The 13,801-nt window shown below is 43.0% G+C and overlaps 1 long non-coding RNA gene across 1 annotated transcript; it reads left to right on the top strand.

Annotated features, from left to right (window-relative positions):
- Positions 1-10,073: 10,073 nt before the first annotated feature.
- On the top strand, positions 10,074-12,609 carry LOC111264067 (uncharacterized). Its single transcript, XR_002682634.2, has 3 exons — positions 10,074-10,928; positions 11,292-11,633; positions 12,358-12,609. It is a non-coding gene; the product is annotated as an uncharacterized LOC111264067 (long non-coding RNA).
- Positions 12,610-13,801: the final 1,192 nt, after the last annotated feature.

Raw genomic sequence — 13,801 nt, 5'->3', positions numbered from 1 at the left:
GAACGGTTAGAAGTGACATGCGTCAATATATTGACTCATAGTAGTGGTTGAAGGAGATTATATTTAACACGCAACTCGTTTTTTAACTTTTAATTAATTAAATTAACTTGTACAATAAGCCATTAAGAGATAATTACAAGCGGTTTATGTTTCTCGCTTTGTGTGCTAGCGTTGTTATGCCATTTGCATGGATACATTTGCCGTTTGCGGTTCACCGATAATCCTGCTTCAGTTTTGTTAGCAATGCAGTCGAGCTGTGTTTTGCTTTCAACGGATAGGTACAGCTGTACACGCCTGATCACGCTTTTAATCGAAACCTGCTAGATCCGAAATAGATAGTAAAGCTTTGCTGACCATATCTATACATTCGTTTGACCTGATAGCACACCGCGTGTAAAAGCATATAATATGTGTATAAAAGCGCTCATCAGTGAGGCAAGATCTTCAGTTGGTGTATGATGTTTTATCGAGCAATCTCGGCGATATTTTTGCCATTCTGGTGTTTACACTGGAAACGTTTACTAAAAGTATTTGAAAAAATTTTTACATTTTGTGTATAAATCTAATAGGGCATCGAACACCTAGGTAATCAATGCTCGATCACGTAATAGCTCTCAGAAAATGAGTTCAATCTTCTGTATAGCCTTATAGAGTTGCATATGCTTCTGCAGGTATTTTTGCACGAAGCTTTCAAAAAACCTAGCGCCTTTGGACTTCACCGGCCATGAAAAAATGCACTGTCGCCTTTTACTTCGTTCATCGTCCTCTATGGTAAACCAAAAAGGGGACACGGGCGGACTTTGTAGGTCTAAACTGAAATGGATCGCGCTTCGGTATTTTTCCCCTAAGGGGCTAAGAGCCGGAGCGACAGCCAGCGTCTTCTTTCCCATCCATGTTCCTTTGGTTCTCGGGTCTCTTGAAGCGGCACTCAGGTCCTTCGAGGCGAGCCGAGCCCAATCACTGCTTGCTTGCTGGCTTCCATACTGAACCTTGTTCGTGCAAGCAGCTTGGATGACTAGCCGTTAGTCCTTCGTTCTTGCTCCGCGCGGATAGGCCGCTTCGCTCCTTGACTTCATTTTCGTTCAAGTATTATTCGCAATTTGATAGTACTGGCGCTCACTAGCGCTCATTCGTAACTGCCGCGATTACCGCCGCCGCTGATGCTGCTTAAGCTGCCTTCAGTGGCTATGTTGGTTAATGGCGCCAGTGTTGCCTTGGCCTGTTCTTGCTATAGTTGCTGATGGAAAAGTAGTGCAGAAGGTCAAAATGGCCAAAATTAAATTAAATTTCCGGCACTTGACATTTACCCTCTGCTCACAGCTACTACGCTCTCTCTATTCGTTTTCGTTGTTTAAATAGGATGCGAACGAGTCCTTGGGGATGGCCAAGGAGAGGCGCTATTACTAAACGAATCTTAAAGCCGTATAGAGTTTGGGCTGGGCGTACCAAAGCAGGCTAGGCAACAGTGTAGGCAATGGCTTGCTTCACAACAACATCCCAGTAATGTCTCCGGCCGACAACGGCGATCTCGTAGCAGCTTCGTGATCGGTCGTAATCCAAAAACCACTCGGCAGTAGGCCAACAAGAACGACCGAACGAAGCACAAGCCATGTGGCGAAGTACGGCCTTGGAGCCGCTGTTGGGCTGAATCGCTAGCGGAGTTTCTCTCTTTTGAGCCGCTTTATTTTTTCATTGTATTATGCCAACTGGCTCTTTTTTCGACCACGCAGCAGCGAACACAGCTGAGTGGAGTTTGCTAAAATTAGAAGTACCACTAGTACCGCTACTGCGGTGTGATATAACTTGGCTTGACTGGCCTGTGGAGAAGTCATCCTGCCGTTCTATTGCTGGCTACTGTTTTTTAACTTTGAACTTCTCGTTTTCTCTTTCTCTCACCTTTTATTTCATTCCGAATCTATCGTTTAGTTACATTATCGTTCGTTGTAAGATGAGCGGTGAGGAAGCAACGAGCCAACGCCGACCACTTCCTCATGGTCCCTCTTTTCTTGTACACTTAGTGGCGTTGGAGGCGATGTCATTCTAGTTGGGTAGCGAACAGTGTAAACCCAACTATTCTTCGTTTTGTCCGTCACTCTCATTGGTTCGTAAACCTTTCTATTCGCTTTTCGACCGCTCGTGCTTTGGAGTCACACTCACCTTGTTTGTATGTTCCCATTTTCAACAACTCAACCCTTTCAGAATCGTCAGAGGCCTGCCTTCTACGACGTCCTACATTACAGCTCTGCGTACGCGAGAAGGTGCTCAACAAGCAGAGGCCCTTGTTGCCATGTAATTCTGGAATTAAAGTATTCTTTTTTTCAAGACGGCATCAAGACGTGGACCGCGTCGGTGAAGATGATGAAATTGTTGGCTGAGTGAGAAAGTGGTTGGCTTCGATAGCCGTAGCGGTTGAAACCAAGACTAACATAGGGTATAGGGCGGCTTAGTATAGTAATAAAACGATAATGGTTGTAATAAGAAAGGTGAAAGAAGCATTTCACAGAAATTCGTGACTTCAACTTGGCTGGCAACCCACTTACAAGGATAGACGCTCAGTAAAGTAAGCTCCAACGAAAAGAGGAGGTTCGAGGTTGGAGATTATAAAAGTGGGAAGGAGAGACAAGCTAAGACCGACCGCGGAGACAACGTACAGGAGGGCCAAATCGAGTGGGAACAACAACGAGAAAAGCCAATCATAATACCAGCTGCCACTACGACCATTTTTCGACATTTTGAGAAAACAAACTGAACGTGAGGGGACGAACGGTGACACCGGGACAATCAGTAATACAGTGGTCGCCAGGACGATTCAGAGAACCCGTAGTGTCAATTGTGTACGAGAGCAAACGGCACAGAGCAGAATCACACTTTCCCTCAGGAAAAAGGTGCATGGTACTCAACCGAATGGACCACCGTCAGGTTAACCTGTGTTGGAGCAGATAATAAGTGAAGGCACGGGTGGGTGGTAGGGAAAAAGACGATAGACTTTGGAGTGGCTTCTTGATAGTAACAGCGTCGAAGAGAAGGGTTCACGAAGGCAAGAAGCTAGGGAGAGTATGAGGACTGTCTCGCTTTCTCCTTGTCTGCTCGACAAATGAGCAATGAACGGTATCTGCATGTTGGTCAGGAGTTCAAACCCTGATCGTATAGGTTCGCGTAAGCAAATGCTAAGTGGGAAAAGCACAGGCGACGACTAGACCATATTGGGACGGGTGCAAAAAGAGCATTCTGGCGGGAGGGGGAGGGGGGGTATCTGAAGGAGTTTGTAAAACGTGCAAGACCGGGCAAAGCAAGAAACAGTGCTACTACCACAAAGCCAAATAGTAAACGAAAAGGGCGCCCAGGGACGCAAAAACAATAGACAGTAGGAAGAACGGCTTTAAAGCAAGTGGAAGAAACCGGGTAAGAACGAGCATAACCCACACGAACTAGGTCCGAATGAGACGAACCCAACGGGAGCCAAGTTTGCGAAGTCCAAGACGCTGGGTGAAAAGGCTAGGACGCAAATAAATGATAGCAGATCAAGTAGATGGTAATACTTGGATGGCTGCGGTAGCTCGGTTCATGATGGGATGAGTTGGTGAAATTGGAAGATTGAAGTAGGATGATCAAGTCTGCAAGTAAAGAACAACCTTTGTTCATGGGCAACGCAGTGGAATGGTATAAGAAGGTAGATATAAATGAAGATGCCTGCAGACACTGTAGACTGATATAAAGGATGTTTCCATATGTGTAACGGACCCCCTACGTACACTAGACGAAAAACACGTGCGCCAATGCTACACACATGAAAAAGCAAGAAACGAGGTATTCGATTTTACCGAAAAACGATTCTATAAGCTAGATGAACTTAGATTAGTGAGGATTAATGAAATATTGAATTTGTGGTATGTCGATTGTTTGTTTCGTGTAACTGCCCTCACTTACCATTCGTTTTGCGGTTTTTATTATATCCCATATTGTTCTCTGTACCGGTTCTTCGAAAGAGCAAAGAGACAAATGACCTTGACAATGAAGTGGACGACCATAGATTAAATGAGATATTTAATGGTGAATTCACGCAAATGTATCTTAGGACATAAATTTGAGACAACCTGAGCACCAGTGACGACAGATAAAAAAAAAATAGGTAATTTAGTGAGCAATACTTAATTATCCGACTGGGTCGTTTTATTAGGTATTCTTTACGAATGTAACACTATTTAAAAAATTAAGCTAGACACGAAATTACGCCCTGCAACAGTGATAGATAACGGAACTTTTCACCGCAAAGTTTAGCCTAGCGACTCAAATAGTTAAACAAATGGACCAGTTGGTCCTTAACCAGGGTCAGTCATAGATCAAGTTGTCGCTTATTCCTAGTGGCGAACTATGTAAGAACAGAATGTTCAACAGAAGACAGCAGTGCTGGCAGGGAAACCGAACAAGAAGACGTGTGCATACGTTATGTTCGAGCGTGTTGGTTAGCCCGTCTGCCGCACTCATGAGTACAGAAGCGAATGGTGTGCGAGGACGATTGACTGAAACGTTAAGGGAACAACAAGAACGAGTCCAATCGAGAGAACTGTGCAGGGCTACAACAGTGTGGAGCAGGCCAATTTCGATGTTGCAACACTCTTTTTACTCACCGAACCGCTTAGCGGACGGAATTCGTTTTTAGTCATACGTATGGAAAACGTTAGGGCTGCACTTCGTTACCTTCCAAGCAGATATACGGATGCGGACAAAGGGACACCGGCATAGGAAAGAGGACAAGTGCATGTGGTTGAACTGGCTAAGGATGCGTAGAAGAGCACTGCTAAATTTAATATTATATATGTGTTATATTATATATAATGTGATATGTGTAGTATAGAAAGACACGTTCATAGCACCGTTCCGGTCCGTTGTTAGTAGTATCCATATAGGCGAACATGGAGAACAATACCGTCATTAGTGAACGCTGTTGAGTTATTTTTGGCTAGGTCCATTGGCTTGTATAAAACCAATAAATCCTGAGCGTAGTAGGATTGCACGCGAAAAAAATAACCATCGGGCATCACATATGTTCAAGTTCAATGAAGGTTTACGTATTCTCAAAAGCTGGTTCATATCTATGAGCGCATTATTAAAATTGCATAATGATCCTAAGCTATCTATCTGTGCAACGATGCCAGCCAATGATTGAGGGCTAGATGAACTAGAATCTTCAAAAAAAAAGTTTTACTCGTTGACAGTATTGATAACAGGGCTGACGCACTTTTTCCTTTGTCATATAGTACGTAGAAATTCTACTATGTCAACTTCAGACTTGTCATTTGAGTTAGCTACCTTTACTATGACGAAAATAAATATAATTTCCTTCGATGCCCATAACTCGATTTGCCCTGTCCATCGTTTGGGTCATCGATGTAATTTCATCAGCCAAAATATATATACATACATACGAGCAAGACTATTCCGCTGGTATCTGAATGGCCATATACTACGAGGAGCTATTCGATAGTGCGATGCCATATGATGATTTCGTACCGACCGAGGGTCGTTCCGCTCTACAGAATTGTGCTTGCCCTAAGATAGTCCCACAGCTCCCGGCAGCAGTGTGGCGAGCATCGCTCATCGACTAGAGTACCTATAAGGCTTTCAGTCCAGTCTTGCGGTTCTCGTTTTGAACTAGACTAACTCGATCAAGCGATCCGCATTTGCGCCTTTTCCTTCACATCTTCTAGCACTCCACACACCCGCTATCATTATCAGATCGCTATGTTTCTTCCGGTTGATGTCGCTTTATAGCAAGCAAAGGGCCTGACGGGTACGCAGAGATGTATGTGAGTTTAGGTGTAGGCACCCACATGAGTCAGTCTACGTATTAGCATGTTTGTGCATCTATGGTTCTGTATTCGTGTCCATGTCAGCGAGTGCAAAGCAGCGTTGTTGCTTGCGTTCGTAGGCCTTCTGCAATGTACAGAAAGGCTCAAGCTTGTCCGAACGCGGAAAAGCTTTGTAGAGAGATAGAGAACGAAAAGTGACTGCTCTGCTTACATCGAAGAGTAACACCGCTGTGACTCATGCAAAACCGTATGGAAAATGTGGCGATAAAACATATTGGTTCCCAACTATTTTCCGCCTGTTTGGAGGGAAACCAGCGGACCGCGAGTCAACCGCCGCATCGGCTCTTGCCAGCATAGAGAACGAATTTATGTGCAAATGAAAAGATGTTCGCAATAAATCCGGACGGCATGAAGACAAGACCAAAGAGAGAAAGGTAGAGTGCAAAAGAAAGAGAAACGAAGTGCGTGCAGCGAGTCAACCAGTCATGAACAAACGGCTGCACGGAACGCTGGGTGACTTGAGGTTGCACGTAGGCTCACTAGAGCGTGCAGGGCGACCACTACTCTGCGGAGGATGGGGAGGCCGCAAGCGTTCTTAGAGCTCCGCGGCTTCATGCGACGAACCATATATCGGCGAAGCGTCTGCTGTATCGTTTACTCAAGCCTATTGGTAAAACGCGCACGGCGCGAGATATTTTTGTTCTGCTGCGTTAGTGATCTGCTTCTAATGCCCTACACGATGGTGAGACCAAGACCAAAATTTCCGAAGTCTGGCTACAAAGCTGATAGGAGTTGATAGCTCAGACGACTGACGTATATGATACCGCTCGAAAACGTTATCGAAGGACTGCACTCTTATTTTTGCAAATTATTTACGTCCCATTTGTGAGAGCAGCACGTACTGTCGTAGCTAGTCACATAATTGCTGATGATGCTGTGTCATATTCGTTCGATGTACGAGTACTACGTAGCATGTGTGCATGATTGTTATAAAATAGATGACAGGGCGTTACATTTAGACAGATGAGGCATTTAAAGCGAGCATGAGCAGCTTAGACTCTCAATTTGTTTTGTCCTAGTAGACTATGTATATTATCTGGAAATAGTAGCTTTGATTTATATGTTCATCTTAATAAGCGAGTGTCATATCTATCCCGCCTTTGAGAGTATTTTTGTTCGAGCTAGCCTTTTTTGCTGTGGTACGGAATGTTTTGAAACCCATATATTAAATTTCAAAACAAACCATTTAGGTAAACGGACCCAGTTCTGACTACCTCGTAAGCGAAGTTGCACTTCACCTTACTTTACAGCTTGTTTAATAGTGCAACATATATTAATCAATAATACAAAATGTTTTCTCCTGACCACCATCAACATCTAAATACCAAACTCCTCTGTTTTTCTCCGAATGGTCGAACTGTGTATTTCGGAAGATCTAAAAACCGCTAGTACGCATCACTGCCGCACACAGAAAGAAGACAGGAGTAAAATCTGCGAAATGATTCTGTATGAATGTATGCTGCAATTCAGAGTCCTACTGAAAATAGGAGATGGAAATTCTAGGGCTATTAAAATGACCCACGAAGAAGAACTTGACAAAAATTACTCTAAGTAAAACACGACTGATCATCCTTGAGAAAAACGCATTTCCGTGTAGTTGTTCCCAGCCTATCGTATTCTTCTCATCAAAGCCCACAGAGTAAAGCATGTCGCCATTTGCTCGGCTCGAAATTGATGCTATTGATTTTTTACTTGTTTCAGATTTCAATTTCCTACGATCCCTTAACTACTCCTGCGTTGTCTGGGACTCGACAGCATGTGAGTACTATCGTATTTACCAATGAACAACTAGGTGAGTTAAAAAAAGAACGATCCCGGAATAAACGTGTATAGGAAAGTTGCGAACCATTTCCCATGTTTTTCAGTGGACGAGCGACACAGGCTCTTTATCGCTCATGTATGAATGACACTGAATAGTATTTAATTGAGATTTTTGTTACGCACATACGTTGGCCTGCTAGACTCATGTTTTCAACTAACTGTGGAAAGCTGCACTTCATCAGATTATCATTATTATGATGGGCTGTGGTCAAATAAAAATTCGTATGGGAAGGTCTTGGGAAGTCTGACTTGCCGAACTGTTTCTGGTGGCCTTAAGCTAATGAGGCATGTTTGACTGGGAAAGCGCATTAAAAAGTACTCGGCTGCGTTTCTCCCACTTTTCCACTAGGGTTCCTTCAGTCCTTCGTTCAGCCGCCGGACTCTGCGCCTTACCCGCCTCTACCCCTCTCAGCCGGAAGCGGTCTTTTTGACCGGCAAAACGCGGGCACTCCGACGACGACGACGACAACGACAGTGGCTGATAAAAATATTCACGTGAAAAACAACGCCCCTTAAAGAAAGGAAGCCAACCAGGACAGCAGGCTGCTAAAAGTAGCAAAGGGCTGGAGCAAGATGACGACAGCCACAACGACAGTTGTAGTGCACGCATACTTTTTTTTGGGGGCGGCGGGGCGGGGGGGGGGGTGACCCTGAAGGAGTAGCCGTAGCCGTTCGGGCCCTCGTCTACCCCTTGCTTTTTCCTTCACGTCCTATAGCATAGGCGCAACGGTGCGAATGTAACATGGGATATGTAGAGCAAGCTCGTCCACGAAGTCCACTGCGCGCCCACATTAGTGAATCTACATGGGTTTTCGCACGGAATACGCGCACTTAAAGCCATTTGTGTAGAAAATGTATCCAAACGATGTGGCCATGACTTACAATGCAAGCCGTTATATGTCGCCGAACGCATCCTACTATGCACCAAGCTATCTAAATGATTATGTTAATAGTCTTCTAGTCTGACATGATTTCATTCTAAACGTTTGCAGCCTGTAAAATTTAAAAACTAAGTTACAGAAAGCTGACTAATGAAATGTATTAACAAAGTGCATTTGCATTTTCTAGTAACTTCTAATGTAAGTAACTGTGATGGTGCCTTGTGCCACGACAGACATCTTGTATATTATAAAACTATGATAAGACATTGATTTAATACAATCGCAGAACGTCGATTTATTATTATGCTTATAGTTTCGTTAAATATTACCTGAAAAATAAGCAAACATTGTTCGGTTTTCCCTTATTTAAAGCAGAGACTACTGACGGCCCATCACTAAATGAGTGTAACTATAAAAACTGCGCCAGAATAGTTGAGGAGTTCTATACGAGTATATATGCAACGCATGACCGTAGCCTCAGATCTGGATGCGACAAATTCGACTATAGAGGCTTAACGTAGACTCCAAAACACTTTACCAAATAACGCCAAAAGATTGCTTTTTCTCAATAGAGTTCTTGTTTTAAAATAATTAATTTATATTTTTTTTTTAGAATAGAAGTTAGTTGGCAAGGATGAAAAATCATTTTCTGAACTTGTGTTTTAAATACAAACGGCAGCTTGTATCGACGGGACTAGTGTCACCAGCTTCGCGAAGTTCATACCTATTGAAACCTTTGGCCAAAATAGCCGCTTTTACTGTGTCGCTTTCATAGAGACATATTACTTCCTAGCCTTATGCAGTCTCAAATCTATATGCGAAGCAAGTATGCCGCATATTGCATTCAAGCATACCCCTTAGCAGCAGTGCTAGCGGGGATGACTAGCAGACGCTTCGGCGTAATCTTCAGAGCGCTTTACGTTTCCGTACGATAATGATTAGGCTATTCATTTTTCTCCCAGTTTCAGTATCGCACCTCAGCGCACGCTCATCTTATGTGCCACATATGAGTGTACTAGCAGCTAGCTATGACTTCTATGCCAATTTCAGCAAATATATTAGTTGAAATTTTCGCTCCTTTCCCAGGATCGTTCAGACGCCTACCGGGCAATCGCTGTTGGCTTTTGAATCATCAAATCACACTATTAACGTATGACAGCGAAGTTAAATAAGCTTCATTTCGTCGCAGAATGAAAAAGTTCCACGAATCACGACACGCAACGATCACTGCATTATCGCCACGAAAACTATGCTATTTCTTCTGATATTATTTTAGGGAGAAGTGGCTAGCGATGGGCAAAACAGGTCCAAGCTAGCTTAGCTCTCGTAACTGAAAACGAAAAATGATGCACCCACCACGCTGGGAATGTGTTGTCCCTTATCAATTGGCTTTACTTGCGGTCAAGTGTCCTGTCAATGATGCAGGAAAGCTTTTGGAAATGGCAGAGTTCTGGGCGGACGCACCCTAGAAGCGACGACAGCATCAGGGTCGGCAGTGTCGAAAAGCCAAAACCACCTCGGCGCCCTTTCCCTGCATTTTTTCTTTCTTTTTGAACTTTTCGTGTTGTACAAACGCTTCATCACTCGATTCCATGCTTGGTTGTTCACAATGACATCTAACAGACGAGATAGATGGATAGCCATATTAGCGCATGCTAGTCAATTGCATTTTGTCTTTGCAGCAGCCACGTCAGCTACCGGAGCCGCCACCGCGCGCATGGAAGCCTTTTAAGAGGGCATTTTCGGGCGTCGTCATGCTTTTAATGTTGAAAGACAGATCCTGTGTGACGACCAAAATTCGGCAGAACGTCGAAAGCTACCGGTGCCAATGCAACCAGCCTGCCAGCTTGAATATGCCCAGGTCCACCGGCTGTGGCCACCCGACCCGTCGCACACCGCTGCTGCAAGCTCACAGCACGTCGCACTCGCGAGCAAAACGACAGGCGGTAGCGAATGAACGTCTTTTTACGTTTGAATACCTTTAAATTGCGCAGCTGCCACTGAGAAAGGAGAAGGCTAGGTAATAGCTGAAGCGAGCGTAAGAATCTTTAATTTTTCTTTTTTCTCAAACTTTTGGGACAACTTGATGAGAATGGAACGAGTCTAACGACAAAAAAAAACGAAAAAAATAATACCACGCGGGCTACGGAAGTCACATTACAACAACGAAGGCAGACTCTGACGAAGCTCAGTGAAGTCGGCAAGCAGATATTTTCTGCCAGTGGCATAATATCATCGTAAAATCAGACGCCACTTGCGACTCTGCTACGCAAGCCAGTGAAGTAAGCAGCCACGTCTACATATAACTACTGCAAAAACAGCAGATCGGCCGAAGGCAGCTACGATTGAACTGAAGGTAAAATCGTAAAACGGTGAAAAAGATCAAACATGTTCAATCTATGATGTCATGACGTGATACTGAACCACGGGATCAAGCAATGTTATTAATTACTAAAAGGATTAGTTATTTTTTTCGGTATCCGCTACATATTAGCAGATATGCTAATCCGACAGATATGGAAGAGAAATTGGTCTACATCAACGGAATGGCAGCTTTAGTATCGAACCGTGCAATCCCCCAGTTTACATGATCCATCTTAAATATGTTAAGTTACCTAGATCGAACGATCTATAATATCTACTGTAAACCATATTTGGGAACATTCCAAAAAAACTAGATTCGACGCAACAATATAGATAAATGCCGTATTTTTTTCAGTGCTCCTCGGAACCATCGTTGCAGTGCTACGTTGAACCAACCTGATATAAGAATGCTATCTTTTGACAATTAAATCTCAGGGTCGACATGTGGAGGGACGTTGCAAACACGGCGAGACGCGTTTCTGTATGATCACATAATGCAGTTGGCAATCTCTTACCAACCGGCTAACCCCGATGCGCTCTAATGAGGATAGCATTTTCCTTTTTCTTACGTCGAGCATGTCATCGGATGTCATCGCCTAAGGCGGTACCTTCTCGGGGATTAGTCTTAGGCCGATGGCATTTTGACGTGAAAAGCTTCCGGCATTCTCGGTCGACGCTTCGGAGAAGGTAAAACGAGGTATGAAGTAGCGAGAAAAACAGCATACGACTTAGAGAAGCATACAGTAACTGAAACGAATCTCTATTAAGTAACTCGGTTGCGATTGTGCTGCAATAACGGTAAATTCTTCTGGAACACAAAACCCATTTGCATTTACGCACTCAGAGAATACGCTTACACCGCATTCGTTTAGTTTGTGACTGGTAAAATATTTACACGGTAAGAGGTAAAGTAGATCCAAATTTCATTGCCATGATCTTGCCTTGCCCATTTTGTCTAGGAGATCGCTTGCAAGGAGTGAAATGAAGGTTAGACAAAGTGTTTATTGCTATGTATCCACTTTAAGTTTTACGACTAGCTAAAATACTGCCGACACCCGTGAGAGCTGTAGGCCACAGTAGGCTCAGCATATAGTTTGAGGTTGAATGCTGACTTAGGTCGCCCCTGTGCGCATTAGAAAAGGTGGATAGGCGCTCATATGGTTCGATTTGATAATTTTTTTTTATGGATAATCGACATCCCCAGTGGTACCAATTTATATGCTAGACATAACACAGATGCAGAAATATTCATTTTCAATATTTGCTCAAAGTGCCATTTCCTCAAACTCGCTGGGTTCCTAATAATAAAATTATGTCCTGATAACGACCGACGCCATCATGGAAGTTCATCATCATCATCATCATCATGAAATCTGCAAAAAATATTTGCGGAAACCTTTTTCACAAAAATCTTTTCACAGTGAAGGATGGGGCCATGGTTTGAATTGTTAAAAGCTCGGTGGAAAACCAGGGATGTCTCCTGTAAGAACGAAACATACTACAACGGAGGATGAGGAATTACGAAACCAGGTGCCTTTGCCTTACGTCTTCAGTAGTAACGTCCAAAGTGAGTTCAAATCCGAAAGTTGTTAGCTACTTCAAAACCGCGGGTTAGTTGAAAAACCTCTCAAAACAAAATGCATTTAGGACAATCCATAAGACTAAATATTTTTACACTCAAAGATTAGGCTCATTTTTCTAATCTTATTAAATACTGAAACTTATATGCTCACTATGCATGTACCTCTGCATATGATTCCTTTAGCTTTCCTGATTGTAAAGTATTTTTCCTTTAGATTATAACAATTTAGTTTTTTTTTTTTTTTAATTTTCTTTGTGCAGAGTTGGTGCTTGCAAGACCTGTATTTTACGTCGTTTGTCGTACGACTTTTGCACTATAACACTGTTCTATGCTTTCCGAGAGACTCAAAGTTAAAGCGAACACTACTTTAAAAACTGTGAGATTTAAAAAAGCACTACTAACCATATGGCTCTATTCTTGTATAGCGTTAAAAAAAATATGAGATTCAAACCGAAAATCCCAATTTTTTTATTTCATTAGATTTTGCCACCAGTTGGTTACCCTCCTGTGCTAGATAACAACTTTGCAGGACGCATTGCATTTTTGAAATATTAAAAAAAAAGGACATTTTTATCCAGTTTTAAGTATGCCTGTCTCTTCAATATATTACCAGCCGACAATCAAAAATACTTTTGATTCAGCACCTTATATAAATATTATTGTACTTGACATATAAAGGGCTGAAACTGTTGGTGGCGTTTCTAACGATCAGTAGTCCATCTGATACGTTTAGAGTGGTTGTAAGGGTCAGTTTGTTGTTTTTAATATGTATTGATTGCCGTTCACCTGGTTTCCTCCGACAAACTCTGTTTTTGGAGTGAGCAGTTCCGCTCTCCTGACACAATATGGAACTTCCATTATGTCTGACTCACAAACTAACATAGCCATCAACACGTCATATCAATAGAAATTTCTTAGGTGTCACACAGCTTCTAGAAACAGCCGGTATTTTTCGTCGTATGCATTATTTTCCTACTTGCGCAAAAAACCGTACCTATTATCCGAGTATGTAGACTTATATTACGCCTACAAATAATTTAGAAGACAGATGCAGCTCGATATAGTTTGCTTCCCCACACCTGAAATCACTGCCGCGTTCTTGTCTGCCATCAAATATGTGCGCGTCATCGTTGAGTGAGCTCTGTCTTCCATCCAGTGGCAAGCAGTGAGAAAATGAAACAGGCAGAGATCGAACACTTGAGGAGACAACCTGTACGATGATGGTGATGGTGATTATATAGTTGGTACCGCCGGGTCTTTATGCTTAAAATGCTCCATTGCAA

This window comes from Varroa jacobsoni, unplaced genomic scaffold (genome assembly GCF_002532875.2).
Source record: "Varroa jacobsoni isolate VJ856 unplaced genomic scaffold, vjacob_1.0 scaffold_816, whole genome shotgun sequence".
Lineage (NCBI taxonomy): Eukaryota > Metazoa > Arthropoda > Arachnida > Mesostigmata > Varroidae > Varroa > Varroa jacobsoni.
The sequence above is the reverse complement of the archived record's forward strand: the minus strand, read 5'-3'. Positions and strand labels throughout refer to the sequence as shown.